Genomic DNA, 23,201 nt, shown 5'->3' with positions numbered 1-23,201 from the left:
AAGAAGACAGTTAACTGCAAACCAAAGCAGGTTCTCACCAGACACCGAGTCTTCCAATATCCTGACCCTGGACTTCCTAGCCTCGGAATGACGAGAAATAAACATTTGTTGTTTAAGCCACCCAGTCTATGGCATTTTGTCCTAGCAGCAGGGGCTGAGACCCTAAAGAAGGGATCGACAAGTTACTTCACTTCTCTGTGCCTTCATTTCCTCTTCTAGAAATATAGAGAGCAATAGCATATACCTTAAAGAGTTGTTCACCAAGACAGCACGAGTTAACACACATCAAGAATTTAAAATTCTGCCTGCCAGATGGAACCTACTTAACCAATCACTGTGACTGCTGAGACAGAAAGGATGGAAAAATGACAGGGTCCGAGGTCCATCAACGTCCGTAGGTTGAAGGGCCAGAGCCGATGTGGCTCCAGCCCCAAATCCCCACTCTTTTCTGGAGTACTTAGGGGGCAGCAGGTGGTCTAGTCCAACTTTAAGGAAGGTGGCAAAATTCTAAAATAGAACCCAGCGGGGCATAAACACAAAACTGTTTTCTTATTCAATCACTGTCTTCAACCACGGTCTTTCAAACCCTCCTTTCTGGTTTATTAAAAGGTAATTTAAAACTTCAAACTCACCTCTACAGACTGGAGCTGAGATTGTGACGGTGGCCAGCACTTGCAACGAGGGGCGGCCAGGAGGGAGAAGGAGAAGAGGAAATGTCGCTCCGCGGAACCCACCATGGTCTTTATCCTCTCTGCGTCGGCTGCCTGGCTCTCTGGTGGGCACTGGCTGGCCCACTGTCCTCTGGGTGGCAGATGTCCAAGGGCTGAGTCAGCCACGGGCTCGTGTGAGAACCTTCTGAGGGACCCCGGATGGGAGCTTGCTCAGCTCCTCCACCCCCCGCTGCTCACCCCCAGCGCCTGCCCCTCGGATGGGTGACCTGGCCGCACACTCGGCGCTCCAAGGCCAGGTGCCAGCAAGGCATGTTCGCTTGACCCTCGCCGTCATGAGCCGGGTACTCTGCCGTTTGCTTTTGACCATCCCCCCATGTCCCCAGCGCCCTCCCGACTCCTCAGGCTTGGGCAAGCGTGTAGAGGATGGTGGTCATCCCTGGGGCGGTAGAGCTGGTGCTGCCCCCTCTCAGGGGGCCCCAGGGAGGTGGGTACGCCTACACGGGTGGCCCTCTTGACAAGCGGAGGGTGCTACCGCCTGCTGTTTGCAGTTGCGGGCCCTGGAGCCTGAAGCAGCGGGGAAGCCCCCTGAGCCTGGTGGGAAGTGGAAGGGGCGCGGGCTGCGCTCAGAGCTGCACCCGAAGAGCGAGAGGCGAACCCGGCCAGACCTCCAGGCCCCGCTAATTCACGCGACCCTCGTGCTGAGCTTGATGGAGAGCCTTTGAAGAGTTTTATGCAAGGAACGAGCGTGATCGGAGAGAGGTTTCAGAGCCATCAGTCCGGTGGGAGTTCAGAAGTTAGGAGCCCACGAAATGAATCCAGAGAGAGATGACAAGAATGTGTGCTCAGGGGCGCCTGGGTGGCTCAGTCTGCCTTGGCTCAGGTCATGATCCCGGGGTCCTGGGATCGAGCCCTGCATCGGGCTCCCTGCTCCGCTGGGAGCCTGTCTGTTCCTCTCCCACTCCCCCTGCTTGTGTTCCCTCTCTCGCTGCTGTTTCTCTCTGTCAAATAAATAAAATCTTAAAAAAAAAAAAAAAAAAAGAATGTGCGCTCAGAGTGATGGTAAGAGGAACGGCCCTTACAGAGTAAAGATATGGGAGGGACAGGTCTTGGGGGCTCAGGGCACTGCTGGCAGGTCTGTGAGCCACTGCTCTGCCCACCAGGTAGAACACCCCTTCCTCCAAGAAGGCCACTAAAGCCAACGGCGGGCTCCCCTGGTCAGGAACCTTCTTCTGTCTGCGTCTGCAGCTGGGCCTACCCCTCATCCTCTGACCCTTCACCACAGCTTGGGTTTCTAGTGGACACTGTAATGGAGTTGGAGCGTGGACTCTGTTTACTGGGGACGAACACCTATGAAAGCAAGACAGAGGAGGCACGACCAGGCCTGGGAACAAGGGGAACCACAATGCAAAATCTCCACGAACCTGGTGACTGGCTCTGCCCTGAGGACGTCATTGTGCCTCGGATGGGGCACAGAGGCCCCTCACGTCGCTCAGTCCCTCATCACAGGCTGCACAGGAAGGGCGTGACCACCCACGGGGCCACTCCGCAGCTGAGGAGTGTCAGACTCTTCTGACAGAGCTGACCACTGCAGGCTGCCTCCTGACCACTCCCTGCAGCTGGGCAGCCAGGCTTCCCTTGGAGCGGGTCTAGACAGCGCATCTCCCGTCTCCGGGACAGCCGCCCCGCACTCCCCTCCCGCTTTCAGTCAGGCCTGCAGCTTCCGGCCTGCCTCCCCCACCTCTGCAGAATCTGACAGCCCAGGAAGTTTGCCAGCAAGGCTTTGGAGAAGGAAGCAGGAAGAACTTTAAGTTTTGGAAACGCTCTTTATCTGTAATTGTAGCCCCAGGCACCCATAATTAGGAAGGCAAATTCACTTCTAAAGAAATTGCATAGCAATTCCCTGGTAAGAGACATTTTGGGGATTTTTCTGCTCTGCGAAATCCTGACTCCCAGCCCCACCTGAAATCATCTAAAATCAGGAGTGCTGACCATCAAGAAGATGGGGACACGCCCTTGCTAATAAGGATTTGGGGTTCACACTGACCGGGTGTGCCCTTGCCCAGGAAAACGTGCGTTAAACTAGAGGCTGGGTTTGAGGAGTAATTTGTATGATTACCTGCAAGTCTCTTTGAAGGTCCTTTTAAGAATCCAGAGGCTGGCATGTTGCCGGGGTACCTAGCGGGAGCCCCAGAAATGTTTGTTGAAGGAAACTTCTTCACGAATCTGATTCTACTACGAAATGTATCTGGGATGAACATAGCTCTCAGTTAACCATTCTGCTGCCCTCACTCAGTAAATTCCTGTTAAAGGGGAAAGCAGGTTTTATTTTTAGGAAGATGGATAGGGCGGCCAGTTGGTGAGACTGAGAGAGGACGAGAGAAGAACAGAGGCGTTTCCAGAAAGATAGTTTCTGATCTCATTTTATGACAGAAAGTCTTGCATAAAAGCTCTAGGACTCTTGTTTAATTGCTGATAACCCTGAGCTAGAGACTTACTATTTGTAAGTGTATGAAATGAGCACATTCTTAATACGTAAATTACAAAGTATTATAAGGATTGAGGTAACAGGCAAAGTACTAGGCAGCCTGACACCTGAGGTGAGGTCTTGTTGTTCATCAGAACAGAGGTCTGTGTTTCTGCACGGAGGAGGAACGGCAGGAGAGAAGGGGAGATAAGTCTGGAGCAGAGAGGTCCCTTCCTCAGGCATAAAAGAAAGGCACGGGCTTACCAGTCATTTACTCAGTCATTCATTCAAGAGATTTATTGAGTGCCTACTGTGTGCCAGGACTGAATTTAGGTGCTTGGGATTCATTTGTGAACAAGACAGGCAAAGAGTTTTGCCCTCGTGGAGCTTACATTCTAGTGGAGAAAGCAGACAATAAAAACATAAAATATATAAGGAGATGATGAATGCTATAGAAAAAAAAATAGAGCACGAAGGGAAATCAGGACTGAGGGGGTGATGTGGGGTAGAGGGAGGGAGGCAGGTCGTGAAGGTAATACAATGGTCAGGGTAGGTGGGGTGCCGGAGGAAGCGAGCCAGAGCCAAACCTTAAAGGTGAGGACCACAGAAGGTAGTGGGGGGAGCAGTCCCCTGGCTAAGGCAGAACATGGAGGCTTCCAGAGCTGGTTCTCCAGGGACAGCAGGGGGGCCAGGGCAGCTGGACCAGTGAGCAAGGAGCAGCGAGCCTAGAGGGGTCACTTTGAAGGATGAGAGGCTGATCACACTGGCTTTGTAGCTGCTCTCAGGACTTTGCTTTCGCGCTGAGTGAAATGGGAGCCTTTTCAGGGTTTTGAACAGAAGAGTGACATTATCTAACTTTAAAGGGGTTATACTGGCTGTGATGGGAGACCCATAGGAAGAATTTCTACCACCGCTCTGTATAGTTGATATAAAGGAATTATAAAGGAGTCTGTTCCCAGATAGATCCGTACTTCGTTTATGTGGGACAAGTCCCAGCAGGTGGTGGCCTGCACTGCACAAAACGAGTGCTTTCCTCCATTAGAGAAACTCAAAAGGATGCAGATCCAGACTTTTCAGGCTTATTTTAATGCATAAACTATTCATCTTCAACAAAGAAAAGAAAAAATGTTTAAAATGCAGACAAAAAAAAAAGGATTGAGAGACAAGTTTTTTCCCTTTATTTTTACTTAATTAAATGTTTAAATAGGTACTACCTACATAGGGTGCTTCAAAGTTCCAAAAATGGAAGTGTGTCTTTTCCTTTAACCGTTGTCTGTCCAACACTTCCCTCCCGTAGAAGCAGACATGATCGCCATTGGCTGCGAAGTCTCCTAAAGGTACCTACAAGAGGACTTACTTACGTGTGTACCTTTTGTTAGGGACTGAGTTGTGTCACACCCCCCAAATTCATATGCCAAAGTCCCAATCCCCAGTTCCTCAGAACGTGATTGCATTTGGAGGTAGGGGATCTTTAAGAGGTAATCAAGGTTAAATGAGGTCATTAGGGTTGGTCCTAGTGCAATATACCTGGTGTCTTTATAACAACGGAGATGAGGATACAGACAGGAGGAAAGATCAGGAAAAAAACACAGGGGGAAGGTGCCCCTCTGCAAGCCAAGGAGAAAGGCCTCAGAAGAAACCAACCCTGGGACACCTTGACCTCACACTTGGAGCCCCCAGAACTGTGAGAAATAAATTCCTGTTCTTTAAGGTAGTCAGTCTATGGTACTTTGTTACCGTACCCCTAGCGAACTGATACACTTCTGTGTATCTTGGGGACCAATATAGATATTACATATATGTATATATATGTGACCGAATTGTGTTTCTTCCCGAAATTCACATGTTGAAATCTAACCCCCAAGCTGATGGTATTAGGAGGAAGTGGGGCCTTTGGGAGGTGATGAGGTCAAAAATGAGGGTGGAGCCCTCATGAATGGGATTCGTTTCCTTACCAGAAGAGGCCAGAGAACTAGCTCCCTCTTCCTGCCATGTGCGGACGCAATGAGAAGCCAGCAGTCTGCAGCTTGGTACAGCGTTGTCCCCAGGACCTGACTGTGCTGGCACCCTGTTCGGACTTCCAGCCTCCAAACTGTGAGCATGTTTCTGTTTCTGATAAACCCCCCGTCTATGGTGCTTTGTAATAGCGGCCAAATTGACTAAACTACATATTTTTTCTGCAGTTTTAACAGATTATATATACTGGTATGCACTTTGCTTTTTTTCATTTAACACTGCCTCTTAGGGACGCCTGGGTGGCTCAGTCAGTTGAACATCTGACTCTTGATTTCGGCTCAGGTCATGAGCTCGGAGCTGTGGGATATAGGCCTACAACAGGCTGTGGGCTCAGCGCAGAATCTGCTTGGGAGTCTCTCTCTCCCTTCTCCTCTGACCCTCCCCACCCGCAGCCCCATTTGTGTGCGTGCGCACGTGCACTCTCTCTCTAAATAAATAAAATCTTTAAAAAAAATTATAAAACCACATCTTAGAGATCACTCCAAGCCAGTATATATGAAGCTGCTATATTCTTTCTAAAGACTCCTGAGCTTTCCACCACATGGATTTTTTTAAAAAGTAGGCTCTATTCCCAATGTGGGGCCCAAACTCACAATTCTGAGATCAAGAGTCACATGCTCTACCAACTGAGCCAGTCAGGTGCCCCAGCATAGATGTTTGATAATTAATTTAACCCTTTCTTTATTAATGGCTATTCAAATTGTTTCAAAACTTTTGCTATTACAACAAATGCCACAATGAATAACTTTGTACACAATGTCATTTCATACATGTGTATGATGTAAGTAGGACACATTCTTAGAAGTAGAACCACTTGGGTAAAAATAAATGGATTTAAAATTTTGGCAGATCTTGCCAAATCATCTTCCAAAAAGTACAAATGTACCCTCCAGTCAGCAACATTTTCTGTTTCTCTGTAACATCACCCATATGTGGTGTCATAAAACTACTTGATTGTTGCCAACATAATGGATGAAAAATAGTATCTCGTACTTAGTGTAGAAAAAGGTAAGTGACTTTTCACATGTTTTGATAATTTATTGAACTTCAGAATTGAAATTTTTAATATTTTTCTTCTCCCAGCCTGCATGGAGGTCTGGGCACCATAACCACTATCCGGTCCCAGGTGTTTGTTACTCTGCGGTATTTCGAATCCTGTCATCCTGTAGCATTTTCCATTCTTAACACCACAGGGCACATCACAATGGATGGTCACCATCACCGTGGTTGTCACTAGATGCCCACAATCTAGCTCCATCAGATGACGTATAAACAAATATTTACAATTCCATAGCTACCTAGAGGAACCCAGGAGGGCTTCAAAGTGGAGGTGATGCTTGAAGTACTTATGAAAGTCGGCCAAGTAAGAAGCCATTCTAAGCAAATCAAAAGGCATATAAAAAAGTTTTTTTAAAAAACACTGCATACTTAGAACACCAGGTAGTCTGGTAGGGCATCGAACACAAGGTAAGGAAGAGTGTGGCTGGACAGTCTCCTCTCCCTTGCACAGGTTTGTCCGTGGGGATAACCACACTGCTGTGGTTTAGAGATGCGGCTGCTCGCTGGCATCCACAGCTGCCTCTAATTCCACGCCACTCCACCTCACTTTCCTCTCCTGGGTTCCTCCCTCCAAACAACATGCTCTCGTGATTTTAAAATACCTGTGTCATTTTTTCTGATTATAGTAGAAAATCTTCTGTAGCCAATTCAAGGAATACAGAACAACATGAAAAAAATTTTAAAGAACAAAAATACTAACTTCCAGAAGTTTTGTGGGACATCTTTGTAGAGGTCTCCCTAAGCACAGACATGCACGCACGCGTGCGCGCACACACACACACACCCCACACACACATATAATGTTGCATATATATAAATTATATAATACATGTCACCAAATGATCATGGAAGTGTTTCGTGCCAGTGAACATAGAAATACATTATCCTGATTACTGCCTACGCAATATTTTATTTTGTTAGAGCTACCTGAATTCATTGACTCTTTTGTGGGCACTTAGGCTATTATACAAACTTTGCTACATCCAGCAGCCTTGTCTATTTATGTACATCAAGATTATTATATTTCTGGTATAATGATATTTTTTGCTTGATCAGTTGGCTGCTGGACTGACCTCAGGCTAACCAGGTCTTCTCACAAAGGGACGATTTCTAGTCATTGCCTTAAACTCATTTGCCTCCCTCCTTTCTGGCATAATTTTCAATTTAAGAAATCTATTCCTCACAGCATCCTCATCCCCACATCTCCCAGGTTTGTCTCGTGCAGACTGGACAGCACCTCCCTCTCAGTGAGTAAAAATGGGGACATTGCTAAGAAGATCATTGGTAATGTTTTCTGCCCTGAGTTTTTGTGAAGTTAGGATCTGAAAGGTTTCCCTTGGGCTCTTTCTTTGACATGTAGACCTTTCGTCTTGAGCCCCCAAAGACATGAGGCTTCCCTCTAGGTTTGGTGTACATTATAAAATAGCAAATTTTCTTTCATCTGCTCCTCCACATAACTGACCTCAGTGTGTATGAGGTTACTCTGTTGTCCTGTAGATTCCTGTTGCTGAGGGTGCCTGGGTGGCTCAGTCAGTTAAGCGTCTGCCTTCGGCTCAGGTCATGATCCCAGGGTCCTGGGATCAAGTCCCGCATCGGGCTCCCTGCTCGGCTGGGGAGTCTGCTTCTCCCTCTGCCTGACGCTCCCCGGCTCATTCTCTCTCTCTCCCACTCCTTCTCTCTCTCTAAAAAAAAAAAACAAAAAACAAAAAAACCCCAACAGATTCCTGTCACTGGAAAAAGTTAAACTGAGTGTTTCATCTGGTCATTAAGGATATGGAGTCTACTCAATGTCATCAGTAATTGACATCTTGCTGAGTACCAAGACCTACCCCTGTAGATCTCTACTGTAAGTCACCATAAATCACCCCACCAATGGGAGCAATTTGAGCCTCAACTTCCTCATTTGTAAGATAAGAAGCCTGGGCAAGAAGATCTCTCAAGCCCTTCCTGCAATGAAGGCTGTACTGATGAGTGGACTAAAGCCAAATGAATGAATGAGCATATTACTAGAGGGCAATCTTCTTATGACTTAACTGGAAATCAGAGCAACAATTCATTACCTCAGCAACAGTTCAGGACCACAGAGGCAGGAATGTTCCAAGGATTTCTTGAGTTATCATGACTATAAGCACAGTGGATGAGAGCTCTAAGGAGATAGATATTGAAGAGGTCAGAGGTAGTGAAGGAAGGGAAGCCTCAGCCTATTTACAAGGAAGAAATTTTACCCTGCATCCTGTCTCTGGTTACATCTGCAAGGTTTCAGGTTCCCCAGACTCTTCTCTTCAGTATACCCTGTCCTCAGATCACCTTGTCCATACCTGAACCGTCAGTCTTTTTCCACCCTTCCCCCTACTCAGAGGACCTCCCCACCTCGATTGGGCTGGAATTCACCTTGACCTTCGTATATAGTGAAGGAGTAAATAGAAGTATTAGCAGTTGCAGAGAGGAACCAGCCATGTCAGTGCCTGACCGAAAGAGGCACCGTCACAGTCCTATGGGGAGACAGCATGACGGTGGGCGTTTATACTGATGCTTGCTACCATACTCATATTATAGCCATTCATAACCATATGAAGACTTCAGGAAGGAGAGCTTACCAAAAAAAATGATAAATTACCAAAGGGTATGCAATTCTGATTCTCACAACATCTGATTCTCAAAGTTTCATATACAACCATCCTTCTCAAAGTATCACTCACTTTGACAAATCTCTTAGGAGTCAGTTCTGATCTATAAGGAACAAAAGGTATTTTCTGCTTTGGCTTGATTTCCCAGCACTCCGGAGACCCTTCCATTTCCTCTCACTGCCTGCCTCTCCCATGGGACCAGCTCTCCCCTGGATTTGCATGGAACCCCACCCTGGAACCTGGGCTGTCATTTGTTGTATCGTGTCCCTTGCAGGCCTGATGGTTGTTCCAGTCAGCCAATGCTGTATAACATACCACCCAAAACGTAGTGGTCTAAGACATTTTATTACACTTGTAGATTCTGGTGGATCATGAGTTTAAGCTGTCCCACCATGTCCAGGGCCTCAGCTGAGATGACTCAGACATCTGGGAGTGACTCAAGTGGCTGAGCTCTGCAGCAGATTGGGTTGGAGATTTCACTCGCAGCATGGTTTCTCAACTCCTATGTCTGGCCACTTGGCTGGGATAGGTGGAAAGCTGGGCTTAGCTGAGACTATCTACCAGAAGCCCTGTACCTGGCCTCGCCAGCATGGCAGGGCCATGTCAGGCTTCAAAAGATACTTGGTTCCACCAATTCCTAAACCCATTGGGTGTTTCGGAGCACATGGTTAAATGCTCCTTTGCATTCTCCCTGCCAGCTTAAGAGTCAATTTTCCAGTCCAATAAATCAGTTACCATTCTTTTTATGCCTTGTAGACTTTATTGCTACTATCTACACTCCTGTTTGTCCTTGTGCAAACATGGCTTTAAAAAATTCTGCTATTGTTTTAGTGGAATTTGGAGAAAGAACAGAGGTAGATATGTGTTAATCCCACCATCTTTAATAAAAAGTACTGCATGTTTTCTCCTAAAACATGTGTGTATGTGTGTGTAAGATTCATCAGACTGATGCTCATGGCATTAGGTGATTCAGTATCACTGTTTTATGCTACTCTGTTGTTTGACTGTACAACACTTTATTTATCCATTCTTTTCTAAGGAACATTTGGATCATTCCCAAGTTTTGCTCTTACAAAACAATCCTACTATGAAAAGTCTTGTATATGTCTCTTTGTACACTGGTATGAGAATTTCTCCTAAGAAAGAGATAAAGAGGAAAAAAGTGTGGTTTATAAATTAGCAGCCTCTTTAGCTTTACCAGATAATGCCAACTGGATTTCTAAAGTGGTTGAATCAACATACACTTCCATCAGCAGTGGATAAGAGATCTAGGGGCTTATGCACTCCCACTAACCTTTGGCAATACCAGATTTTTAAATTTTTGCCAATATAGTGGGTTTCAAATAGTTTCTTACCCCCCAAAGAAACATTGAATCATCAGCGATCTTTAGTGCATACTAAAACCATTGCTTGTAAATTGCAAAAATAAATAAACAAACAAATAAAAACAAAGACGTTTTTACAATGAAGAGATCTGGCTGTCACTACCTTAGCTGAGTAACCAAATTTGGCATCACCAACAGTGGTACCATCTGATCAGCCCTACGATATGATGCAGTGATTAACTATACATATGTATCTATGAATAATTCTTGTCAAAGATACTAACCTGAATCTAACGAAGTCCTTGACAAAGTTTCCACGTCACGAGAAGTAAAGGGAATTGAGTACAAGGGAAATAATACTATGAGGAAATAGACAAATGCAGAATATGGGGCTCTCCCTATCTGGCTGGGTGCCTTTAGCAAGTCAATATCATGGAGGAGAAAGAAAACAACTTTTGATTAAGTGAGCCTAAGAGGACATAACAAAACACACACCTTGATTCAATCTTCAGTGGAACAAAAGACTATAAAAGAGAAATTCAGTGATGGTATTAAAGAGGGCACGTATTGCATGGTGCACTGGGTGTTATACGCAAGTAATGAATCATGGAACTTTACATCAAAAACTAGGGAGGTACTGTATGGTGACTAACATAATATAATAAATAATTATTATAAAAATAAATAAATAAAAGAGAAATTCGGGGATGAATTTTGGAATGCTTGGGAAAATTTGAAACTTGACTAGATAAAAAATGATATTAATGAATTCTTGTTAATTTACTCAGATATAATATAATATTAATAAATTTAAAATCAAAACAATGCGATTATAAATTTAAGCTTACTCAATCTAGGGTGTTTATATATATATATAAATGTAGCAAATTTGCCATATTTGCTTTAATAATGGTTAGATCTAGATAATGCACAGAGGACATACAGGGGAAGATTACACTGTTCTTTCCATTTTGTGTGTTTGAAATTTTAAACATTATAATTTTAGAAAAATAAACCTCGTATTTTTTATTGTGGCAAAGTATACATAACATAAAAGTGACCATTTTGATCATTTTTAAGTGTCCAGTTCAGTGGCATTAAGTACATTCACAGTTTTTATTGAGGTATCGCATTTTTAATCAGGCTTATTGGCGCATAACTTACAAGGCAACCGAATGCACACCCTTTAAGCATATGATGGAAGGAGTTGTGAAGAGTGTACACTCCCAGGCAGCAACCACTGCATCAAAATACAGATTGTGCTCAGGTGTCGCTGCCATCCGTCCTCCCTGCCACCAGCTACGCACGCATCACTGAGCTGATTTCTAGCATCATAAAATAGTTCTGCCTGATTTACACCTTCGTATAAATGGAATCCTACCGTATTTACAATTCGGGGTCAACACAACATTCACTCGACATAACGTGTTTTAGATCAAGCTATGCTGTTGCAAATACCAGAAATCTGTTCCTTTTAATTGCTGAGTGGTAGCCTGTTGCATGAATGAGTATAGGACAGTGCGGGTATCCATTTATCTGTAGTGGAAGATTTGGGTTATTTTTCAGTTTGCGGCTGTTACGAATTACGGATAAACCAGAAATGAGCATTTGTTGTGTTGGCCTCAGCTTATTTGTAGTGATGCTCTTTGCCAGGATTACCTGAGGCACCCTCCTGAGCCCATATTACTTGTAGGAAGCCCCCACAGATATTTCCCCAACCAGGGTCACCTGTCGTGGCTGGACCAGCCCCTGGAGTTCTTATAACTGCAGGACACACTTGAGCAGAACCCATCAGGGAATTCTGGGGAACAAGATTTACTACTCACAGGTCCTGGAGGGTACACAGCACACCGGAAGTCCACACAGCAAGGGAATCAGGTGGCAGCTGGGGTTGGGGGGTGAAGAGAGAGAGAGAGTTTAAGCCTGGGGTCCTGCCTTTATTAGGGTCCCAGTGTAAGGATGTCTAGAATTTCAATGGTTTGCTCTTTATTGGCTAATTTAAAGCATAGAGGGAAACTAGGGTAGAGGAAGGGAGAAATGGGGTCACTCAAATGGTCAGTTATTTAGTTTCCCCAGGGCTTTCTGAGAAAACTTCCTGGGTGGGGGCAGCCCAATTTTTTATCTGGTTGTTTTGCTAGTAATTGTGTCATACGGCTGGTGATGTGTCTATTCAAGATGGAGGATTTTGAAATGGATGCCATGGCCATCAAAAACTTAATGTCAGGCACTTACACTAAAGTTAAAAAGCTTAATGTCAGAGGCTTACACGACAGCATTCACATAAAACTCTTTTTGTATCATTTTTTCTTTTTTCCGGGTGTATGGTAAATGTATGTTTACTTTATTTATTTCTTTATAAGAGACTACTGAACTGCTTTTCTATAGTGGTCATACCATTTTACATTCCTAACAACAAAATTGATGTTCCAGTTGCTCCGTATTCTCAGCAACACTTGGCATTGTCATACTGCTTCATTTTAACCATTCTGATGCTTATAAAGTGGGTATTCTTCATGATTTTAATTTTTCTTTTTTTCCTTTTTTTTTTTTTTTAGAGAGGGGGTAGAGGGGTGTGCAAGAGGCAGAGGGAGAGGAGAGAGAGAATCTTAGGCAGGTTCTATGTCTAGCACAGAGCCCTAGGTGGGGCTCAACAGGGGGCTGGGTCCCACGACCCTGAGATCATAACCTGAGCCTAAATCAAAAGTTGGACGCTCAACTGACTGAGCCACCCAGGCACCCCCATGATTTTAACCTCTATTCCTCTGATATTAATGATGTTGAGTATATTTTCATGAGCTTATTGGACATTCATGTATCTTTGTGAAGTATCTGTTCATATTTTGTCCCTTCTGAAAAAAATAAGGTTGTTTGTCTTATATTGAGTTGTGAGGGTTCTAATGTGTATGTCTAATTCTGGATTCTCTATTCTAATCTATTAATCTATACGACTATCCTTCTATCAATATCACACTGTCTTGATTTCTATAGCTAAATAATAAGTCTGGAAATCAGGTAGTGTAAGTCTCCAACTTTGTCCTTTTTTACCAAAATTGTTTTGGCTATTTCAGGTCTTTTGCATTTCCAAATAAATTTTAGAATCAGCTTGTCACATTCTACAAAGAGGCCTGGTGAGATCTTGGTGGAGATTGAATTGAATCTATAGATCAGTTTGGGAAGAATTGCCACCTTAACTATATTGAAACTGCCGATCTATGAACATGGTGTATCTTGCCATTTACTTAGATTTTTAAAAATTTATCAACATGATTTGTAATTTTAACGACTATTTATTTTAGAGAGAGAGAGAGCATGCGTGTCCATGTGCACAGTGGGGGTAGAGACAGAGGGAGAGAATCTTTCAAGCAGACTCCCCGCTGAGCAGGGTCCAACATGGGGCTTGAACCGATGACCCATGAGATCATGACCTGAGCTGAAACCAAGAGTCAGATGCTTAACCTGCTGAGCCACCCAGGAGCTCCAACATGTTTTACGATTTTAAACATGGAGGCTTTAAATAGTTTGATGTTATTACAAATTGTACTTTTTAAATGGCATCTCGTGGTTTTAGTTTTAATTTCCTAGATTACTAATAAGAATTGTTATCTTTTCATATATTAACCAATTATGTATTCTTTCATACTTTTGTTCAATATTTATAGGACTATTTTTTAGGTCTTTATCTCTTCTGGATATTAATTCTTTGTCATCAGTGATATGTGGTGTAAGGTCGTTCTTCCAATTTGTGGCTTGTCCCTTTCCCTTTCTTTAGGGGTATTTTCTGATTAATAGAAGATTTTAATATCACTATAAGGTTAAAAATATTTTTCTTCATCGTTTATGCCTTTTGAGTCTTGTTTATAAAATCTTTTATTATCCATATTTTTTTCTAAAAATTTGAAGTTTTTTCTTTCATATTTAAGTCTCTAACTTTGTTAGAATAAACTTACATGTATCATGCAAGGAAGGGAGTCAATTTCATGGTTTTTAAAATCTATATAACCAATTATCCCAGCAACAGTAATTGAATTATCCATTATTTTCCCATTGATTTGTGAAGCAGCCTTCATTATGAATGAAATTTTCATATATACATGGGTTCGTATCTGATTCCATTTCTTGGTCCATTCCTGAATTAAACCACATTGTCTTAATTACTATCACTTTATAATAAGTCTTATTACCTGGAAGGACAAATTCTCCAGCCATGTTCTTTTTTCAGAACATCTTTTTTTTTTTTTAAGATTTTATTTATTTATTTATTTATTTATTTATTTGACAAAGAGAGACAGCCAGCGAGAGAGGGAACACAAACAGGGGGAGTGGGAGAGGAAGAAGCAGGCAGGGAGCCCGATGCGGGGCTCAATCCCAGGACTCTGGGATCACACCCTGAGCCGAAGGCAGATGCGTAACGACTGAGCCACCCAGGCGCCCCCTTTTTTTCAGAGAATCTTGACTCTTCTCAGCCCTTCGTTTTTCCATAGCAATGTTAGAATCAGCCCGTCAAGTTCCCTGAAAACCTTTTTTGGGATTAAAATCGCATGAACTCTGTAGATCAATTTGAGATTTTTTTTTTTAATAAAAATTTTTTTTATAATTTTGATTTTTATAATACTGTCTGTGCAGGAACCATGTCTTATTTTGAATCTCATCTTTTGATTTCCATCAAGCAACCCAATGTCAGGCCCAGAGAAGAAACTCAACATATTTTGTTGAATGGATTATTAAAGAGTGGGGGGAAATCTACCTAAAATCTCTGATTGGTCTTCACCACTGCATTGCTCCCTGGTAGTCTTGTTTGCAGCGCAATACCTCCAGGATTCCCCAACAAGGGTAGAGTAGCTCAGTAAGATAGAGAGCATGAAGAAAGGGTAGGGATTTCCAGATGAGGCCCACAGGAGCTTCTGGCAACTTCTGTTGCCTACTGCTAGCCAGCCTTTGTGCATGAGCTGTGTGGCAAGCCTGTCTCAGCAAGCACGACCAGTTCAGTTACTGTGTATTTCATAGGAATTAAGGAAAGGATGGTTTGGGGGCTGTCAAAACAATTAAACAAAGCAAACGTTTTCCATTGTATTTAATATTCAGCAAAACTACCAGAATCACTTTTGTTTCCCCTGTTAGAAGAAGGTGACCAAGTGAAGTGTTCATCTGAACCCCATGACAAATTGAGCTTTTATAGGTCTTAATACAAGGCAGCTTTAAGAAAGGATTAGTAAAGTTATTCCATAGCGTTTTACATCAATGAATATAGTTTGAATTCATCATCAGTTTTCCTACTAGACACTGAGTTGTGACGTTATAATATAAACAATGTAACAAAAGGATTCAAAACAAACAAAAAAGACTTTTTGGCATATCAGAAAAATAAGCTATCAAATTTATGATTACTTAGAAGAAGGTTCTTCCCCTAACAACACTGTTAGTAACTCAGGAAAAATCACCACAGCATAAAGGAGGCAACAGAAATATATTCTCTTCCAAGCATTTCTAGCCTTCAACCTTAGAGATAAGCACTACACTAATTAGAAGCTGCTGGACATTCTTCAGTGAGAAATAATTATTTCTCACTTAATCCTAAGAAGAGGGGCTCAAGGGGCACAAGGGTGGCTCAGTCTGTTAAGCATCTGCCTTCAGTTCAGGTCATGATCTCTGGGTCCTGGCATAGAACCCCCTGTTGGGCTCCCTGCACAGCAGGAAGTCTGTTTCTCCCTCTGCCTCTGCCCCCCACTCGTGCTCTCAAATAAATAAAATCTTTTAGAAGAAGAAGAAGAAGAAGAAGAAGAAGAAGAAGAAGAAGAAGAAAGAAGAAGGAGAAGAAGAAGGAGAAAAAGAAAAAGAAGAGGTGCTTAAATGCTGTTTTCCACAGAGCTATATAAAGAAACTTCCATTGAGAGCTTTGGGTCCCTCAGTGCCTTCCCTCACTGCAGACAGTCCTGTGGGGAGAAAATGGATAGCAGGCTGAGGACCCCAAACATTCCACCTTCTCATTCTTGAACTTTCCATAACCCAGACAAATTCTAGGACTTCCAATTCTCTCATCATGGCAGCCTTACCAATGTCTCTGGCTTGATTTCATGTTTGATTTCAGGAAGATTTTGCTCAGAAACAGGAAATCATTAAGCAAGTGCTGACTTCGAGGGAAAACAAGGATATAAAAAGGATGTTTACCCAGTAGAGAAGGAAACCAGGCTCAGTGATTAACTGACAAAGGGAAGTGGTGCCTCTGGTTAATATGGCCAACTGACTCTACTCTAAATACTTCCTGTTCTTTTCTGAGAAACTAAAAGTGACCTGAAAATTTACTTGGATAGACTAAAAAGCAAATCAGAAATCTCATCATAATTGAAGAACAAGGATCCTATCCACTGTGATCAACTCCGAAAAGCTCTTCACAAACAGGCACCCGTCGCCTTTAGAAGATATTTTCACAAGACTCATAAATTCCAAATACTTCACCCCCCGCTACCCATAATATCATCGCTCAATGTATTGATAGACCCGCGTTAAAATAACTCAGAGTACATTATGGAAATGTAAGAGGATGAAATAAATTCATTAAAAGACAGTAATTCTCAATACAGAGATATCCAAAGAGTCCCTTCAATGAAAGAGGTTTCTTAGGAAGAAGTGGGCTTCTGTTAACGTCAAGTGTCCTGTGGTGAAGAAGGTCACAGATGAGTTTCCCTATCGAACGGATATACATACCACTTGCTCAAGAGCACGGCCTTAGTGTGATAGGATAGAGGTGTATGTAAACCCTATGTCTGTTTGTTCTCTGCGAGCAGGGGCTGAGACACCCACCTAACACACACTCACACTTCTCCTCTTACCTGCAGCATCATACACTCCAACGGAATGAAGCAGCATCTAGACTAAGATTATGATTTTATGATTTTATGACAAATTTATGATTGTAATGTAGAAATATCTCTAGAATTGAGTCTTTCCTCCTCAACTCAATCACTACTGCTTTTGTCTTCACTTGCTGGGACTCATAACAAAAAGCCTCTAATCTGGTCTTTCAACAGCAATAATGCCAGCAAATGACCTTAATACAGTGCCAGTCTGATCATATTATGCTCCTGCTTAAAAGATTTTTCTTGGCTTCCCATCACCAAAGATGAAGTCCAAACACTTTCTACCCTACTAGTAGTCTCTTTTCCTGAGCTTGCCACACCCAATTTCATCTCTGGTCTTTTCTCTTACATATGTTTCTTTCCAGTCACATTGAATTTCTCACCTATTTATGCTTTTTTGACTTTATATCTGCTCTTCACTCCTTTTGGAATATCCTCCCTTGCTCTTCAGTTTAGTAAATTCCTTCTCATTTTTTTAAGACCTAGTTCAAATGTTATCCCCAATGCGCAGACTTCCTGACCTTTCTGAGAGCCTAAAGCATCTCTTTTCTTAACTTTGAGCCACATTTTATTATTTTTTATGAAAACAATTATTAGGATAAAGGGAAATCAGGAGTTTAAATATCTATCTTCCCTTTAGGTAAGTGCTGTCCAGTAGAACTTTCTGGATGATGGTAATGTTCTTTTGTGTTGTCCAATAAGGTATATGTTGCTATTGGGTACTTGAAATGTGGTTAGTGTGACAGAGAACCAAATTATTTTATCTTATTTACATTAATTTGAATTTAACTTTAAAAAGCCACATGTGACTAGTGGCTACAGAATTGGACAACCCAGTTCTACTCTGCCCACCACAGATCCTGCCTAGTAGTAGGTGATCAATGCCTTTTTGCTGAATGGCTAAATGGATGGATAGAAACAATATCAGTATTTTACATTTCAAGGCCACCTCGTGATTATACATGCCTTCTAGCCCAGAAGAGTAGAAGGTTTCCGAAATGTATCTAGGACACACCTGAAAGTCATAGTACTCATTTCAGATCCCAGTGAAATTGATATATTTAATTTAATTATGCAACTCAGGAATCAGGAAATGTTATCATATTATATCCCCAAAATCATACATGAAATATTTTAAAGATCACTTCTTAGCAGGATAAACCCTCTTACCAAAATTATGGAAAACTTGAAGCTGAGAGTTTGAATGAAAACGCTTGATCTCAGAGGTGTTCTTCAACAATTACATGTTTCCACGACTGCATCCAGGAACTTGCCGTGCTCTGTCTTGAGAAAACACGGATGGAGAACTGAGTTTATCTGACAGTTGACAGTGGAGGTCGGAAGATGGTTTCTAAAGGATAAGAAACGCTAGCAACGATAACAAATGACCCCAGACTTTTCATAACACAATAAATCTTAACAAAACAAAAGTCTATTTCCTGCACATGTCATAAGCTGATGTAAGTTGGGGAGCTCTCCAAAGGTGGCTCGGGGAAGCAGGGTCATTTCATCCCGTGACTCCCATTATCCATCATTAACATTTGGCCTCCACTCTCCCATGGAAAGAGAGTCCAGTGTGTGGGAAGGCACATCAGACACTTCATTACCTCAGCCTGGACGTGATACCCATCTCTGCTCCTTTGGCCAGACCTAGTCATGGGGCCAACCTAACACCGGGAAATAGAGAAGAGCATGCAAAGATTGCAGTGTTCCAGTAGTCTGTGTCACAGTGCTTAAGGCAATAGCCAAATCTACTAGAATTATCCTTAACAATCCTTTTTAAGGATTTTGAGTATGCACAAAAGAGCCGTCAGTAGCTACACTGAATGAAAAATATCTATCTTTAGAATGGATAATACTCAGCCTCAGGAGAAACTCACATCTAGGAAATATAAGTGAACAGCAAATGAAACGACAGGTTCTCACTTAAGTTCTCATGTTCACTGCGGGGACCCTAATTCCCTACACATTTTGAAGCCATCTCTCTCAATAAATGCAGATTTATTTTTTGTGAGACCGTTCTATCGTAGGAAGAGATGGGAGGGGTGTAACGATACGTTCTTCTCTTAAATACGGGAAAACATGGCAAATCTTTATCTTCCCTTTGATCAGGTTATTACTTACCCACATCTTAAATCTCTGTTACACCTGAGTTCTGCTCAATGCTTCTTCCCTTTATGACTGAAGACAGGGAGCATGCTCTCGCCTGGGCTGCGTCACAATTTCCAGTTCCAGAGAAACACTCACTTGTTGAAAGCACTTTGGCATGCAGACATTCACAGCATTGTGTTATTCCTCACAGAATTACCCATCATGAAATTATTCTCTGAGAGAAAGTTTTCCAGGGTGGGAAAGCAACTCAATAGAACTTTTCTTCATTTGAATACCAGAATCCAGGCTTCCTTTTTTGTGGCTGTGATTTTGTCATGAGTGAGGAAGACAGTAAGATCTTTGTCTTCAGGATTCAGATGTAATGCATTCCTATTTACCAAAAGAAATGTGCCTGCCAAGTACACAGGGCTATGAACCAGATAACATCTAACTGCCAATAAGTTGAAAGGAATGCGTGAACCTGAGAAAGAGCTGTTACTTCAATTTTTTTTTTTCTACTTCACTTCTTAACTGAGCCCTGACTCGCCCTTTGCTAGACTCCAGCTAGTCAACACCTGTGTGTACACGGGACCAGAATATTAAGGAAGATTTCTACAAACTCAAATTACAGAAAGCAGGCTTTCATAAGCCTGGGTTTTACAGTTTACTCTGTTAACAACATCGTTCAAACTCATCTGTGAGTCTGTGGGGCCTTCTCTTCATCTCCATCCTCCAGCTGTCATTAATCCTCAGCCAACCAGCCCAGCGTGGAGATGTCCAAGTCTTTTGGGCTCTGACACCGTTCCCCAAAATAGTCCATAGTCAGGCATGTTGCCCTGTCTATATACACATCTGCCAACATGTCTCATTTCTAAGTATAAACATTATTGTAACAAATCACCGTGACATCCTGCTGTGGACTACAGCTTTGTGTCCCCTCCCCAAATTTCATTTATTATTGATGCCTAATGGCTAATGTGCTGGTATTTGGAGGGGAGGCCTTTGGGAGGTAATTAGGTAGAGCGCTCATGGATGGGGTCAGTGCCCTTATAAGAAGAGCCCCAGGGGAGATCATCACTCTCTGTCCACCAAGCAAGACCTGGCCAGAAGATGGCCATCTGCAAACCGGAGAGTCCTCACCAGAACCGGACTGTGCTGGCACCCTGATCTTCGAATTCCCTGCCTCCAGAGCTGGGAAAAGAAACTTCTATTGTGTTAGTCAGCCTGTCTATGATACTCTCCATAGCACCGGACTGACTAAGGAACAACCATATAATGGAACATTATGCATCCATATAAAAATCACACTTACACGGGCGCCTGGGTGGCTGTCAGTTAAGCGACCAACTCTTGATTTTTGGCTCAGGTCATGATCTCGGGGTGGTGAGATCAAGCCCCACTCAGCATGGAGCCCACTTAAGATTCTCTCCTTCTCCCTCTGCCCCTCCCCCCATGCTCTCCCTGTCTCTAAAAAAAAGAACTCACATTTACTAACTGTATTTTATGACATTCGACTTATCTGAGAAAGCAGACCAAACACTGGATATTCTTTATGTTCCCAATGTTTTAACAAATGTGTTGTGTACCCCAACTTTCCTATTCCTTCTATCTCTTTTAAAGGGTCTGTTTCTTCCAGGAAAAATACTGAAAAAGCAAAGGTTCTGTCTTAGGTCATTCCAGGGGGCCCTTGTGTGAGTGGAGCAGGTCTGCAGCTTCTCCCAGCTTTGCCACAGACCACCTGTTTCTTGCCAAACTTTACTGAAAGCTAGCCCCACAATTCACTGTTTCCTTTCCACGAACACCAGTGGTTGATGAGAAGCAAGCCTCACCTTATTTGATTGTCTTGTTCCTTTCTTGTCCCCAACCCCACCACAAAAGACTATAATAGAGGGCTCAGGAAATTTAAGGAAATTACAACATTATAGGAAGAGCAAACCTAAAGAAATGCTCAGAATATGGCTTTTGCCACTGTCCAAAAGAAAGCCCCCAAAGTTCATCCCAGCACAGGAATCCCCTTGCAGGAGTAACTCCACTCTTAACCTGACTCCCTTGTTCTAAAGTTCTTCCTTCTTTCAAACGCCTCTTTCTCTGCTGTAAAAATTATGCATTTTGGAAAATGCCACTGCCTAAACAAAGATTCATTCCACCCCAAGATCCATTTACTGAAAATTATGTATGAGAGCAAAGTCATGGAACTCAGTTCTCAAAAATGTGAAACAGTGTGGAAGGTAACCAAATAACTAGCATGTTAGTAAAGGTGCTTTTTTATACCCTGGGAGGCACAATTACTGCAGGAGTGATCGTTGACGTGTTTAGCAAGCCCTTCTTGAGTGCCACCAAAATTCCTAGAATTCAACATATGTGATAAATCCAAAAATGTTGAGAACACAGATCTAGGGTAGGGTGGGTTTTTTTTTGCCATTTTAACGTGCATTTCTTTTATTATTAGATATGCAGAAGATATGAATAGACACTTTTCCAATGAAGACATACAAATGGCTAACAGACACATGAAAAAATATTCAAAATCATTAGCCATCAGGGAAATTCAAATCAAAACCACACTGAAGTACCACCTTATGCCAGTTAGAATGGCAAAAATTGACAAGGCAAGAAACAACAATTGCTGGAGAGGATGTGGAGAAAGGGGATCCCTCCTACATTGTTGGTGGGAATGCAAGTTGATACAGCCACTCGGGAAAACAATGTGGAGGTCCCTTAAAAAGTTAAAAATTGAGCTACCCTGTGACCCAGCCATTGCACTACTGGGTGTTTACCCCAAAGATACAGACGTAGTGAAGAGAAGGGCCATATGCACCCCAATGTTCATAGCAGCATTGTCCACAAAAGCTAAATCGTGGAAGGAGCCGAGATGCCCTTCAACAGATGACTGGATTAAGAAGTTGTGGTCCAGGGGCGCCTGGGTGGCACAGAGGTTAAGCGTCTGCCTTCGGCTCAGGGCGTGATCCCGGCGTTATGGGATCGAGCCCCACGTCGGGCTCCTCCGCTATGAGCCTGCTTCTTCCTCTCCCACTCCCCCTGCTGTGTTCCCTCTCTCACTAGCTGTCTCTATCTCTGTCAAATAAATAAATAAAATCTTTAAAAAAAAAAAAAAGAAGTTGTGGTCCATATATACAATGGAATATTACTCAGCTATCAAAAAGAATGATTTCTCAACATTTGCTGCAACATGGACGGCACTGGAGGAGATAATGCTAAGTGAAATAAGTCAAGCAGAGAAAGACAATTATCATATGGTTTCTCTCATCTATGGAACATAAGAACTAGGAAGATCAGTAGGAGAGAAAGGGATAAAGAAAGGGGGGTAATCAGAAGGGGGAATGAAGCATGAGAGACTATGGACTCTGAGAAACAAACCGAGGGCTTCAGAGGAGTGGGGGGTTGGGGAATGGGATAGACTGGTGATGGGTAGTAAGGAGGCACGTATTGCATGGTGCAGTGGGTGTTATACGCAACTAATGAATCATTGAACTTTACATCAAAAACCAGGGATGTACTGTATGGTGACTAACATAATAAAAAATATTATTATAATTTAAAAAATCTTAAAAAAAAGATATGCTGACCTTCTATTCAGAGGGATGAAGGTTAGTATAAAAAGAATCATCTATCTTTTCAACACATCTATCTTTCAAATTTCTTGAGAACAAAGAAAGCCCACAATTCTTTCAGTTTTTAAGTGAATGAACCAGTGAAAACTCAACCTTAGGAGAGATTATCAACCCCTGTACCAGTGTAAAAGCTAACATTCATTCCTCTAGTGCAGTGTTTTATTTTAATTGAAATATAACTGACATATGACATCATATCAGTTTCCGGTGTATAACATGATTTTATATAAATATATATATATATTATATAAATATAAATATATATATATATGGCATAAGTTGTTTAAATGTTAAAAATACTCTAAACCAAATTATTTTACCTCCAAACTATATTCTAAAATATTCTGACAATTTTTGTTTAAATTATCATTTGGAGGTTATCTGTGACACCTTACCTTGTTCCCCAATACTGGAGCTTAAAAGACCACTATCAACTTATATATATACAAAAAGAACGGGTAG

The 23,201-nt window shown here is 42.4% G+C and overlaps 1 protein-coding gene and 1 long non-coding RNA gene across 4 annotated transcripts in view; one reads left to right on the top strand and one right to left on the bottom strand.

Moving 5' to 3' along the window:
- LOC130542693 (uncharacterized) overlaps window positions 1–5,230 on the top strand; it is a 38,032-nt gene extending 32,802 nt beyond the window's left edge. Inside the window, exon 2 of the long non-coding RNA XR_008957409.1 lies at window positions 610–5,230. This is a non-coding gene — a long non-coding RNA (uncharacterized LOC130542693). The remainder of the gene's footprint in view (window positions 1–609) is intronic.
- Window positions 1–22,895, bottom strand: part of ST6GAL1 (ST6 beta-galactoside alpha-2,6-sialyltransferase 1) — a 170,531-nt gene extending 147,636 nt beyond the window's left edge. For all 3 annotated transcript variants that reach the window (XM_048214724.2, XM_057306918.1, XM_057306920.1), the window contains exons 1-2: window positions 18,187–22,895; window positions 11,989–12,047 (exon numbers count right to left, since the gene is read on the bottom strand). The gene's annotated coding sequence lies outside the window, so the exon portion shown is untranslated. The remainder of the gene's footprint in view (window positions 1–11,988; window positions 12,048–18,186) is intronic.
- Between the last annotated feature and the right edge of the window lie 306 nt (window positions 22,896–23,201).

Source organism: Ursus arctos, unplaced genomic scaffold, assembly GCF_023065955.2.
Source record: "Ursus arctos isolate Adak ecotype North America unplaced genomic scaffold, UrsArc2.0 scaffold_4, whole genome shotgun sequence".
NCBI lineage: Eukaryota > Metazoa > Chordata > Mammalia > Carnivora > Ursidae > Ursus > Ursus arctos.
The sequence above is the reverse complement of the archived record's forward strand: the minus strand, read 5'-3'. Positions and strand labels throughout refer to the sequence as shown.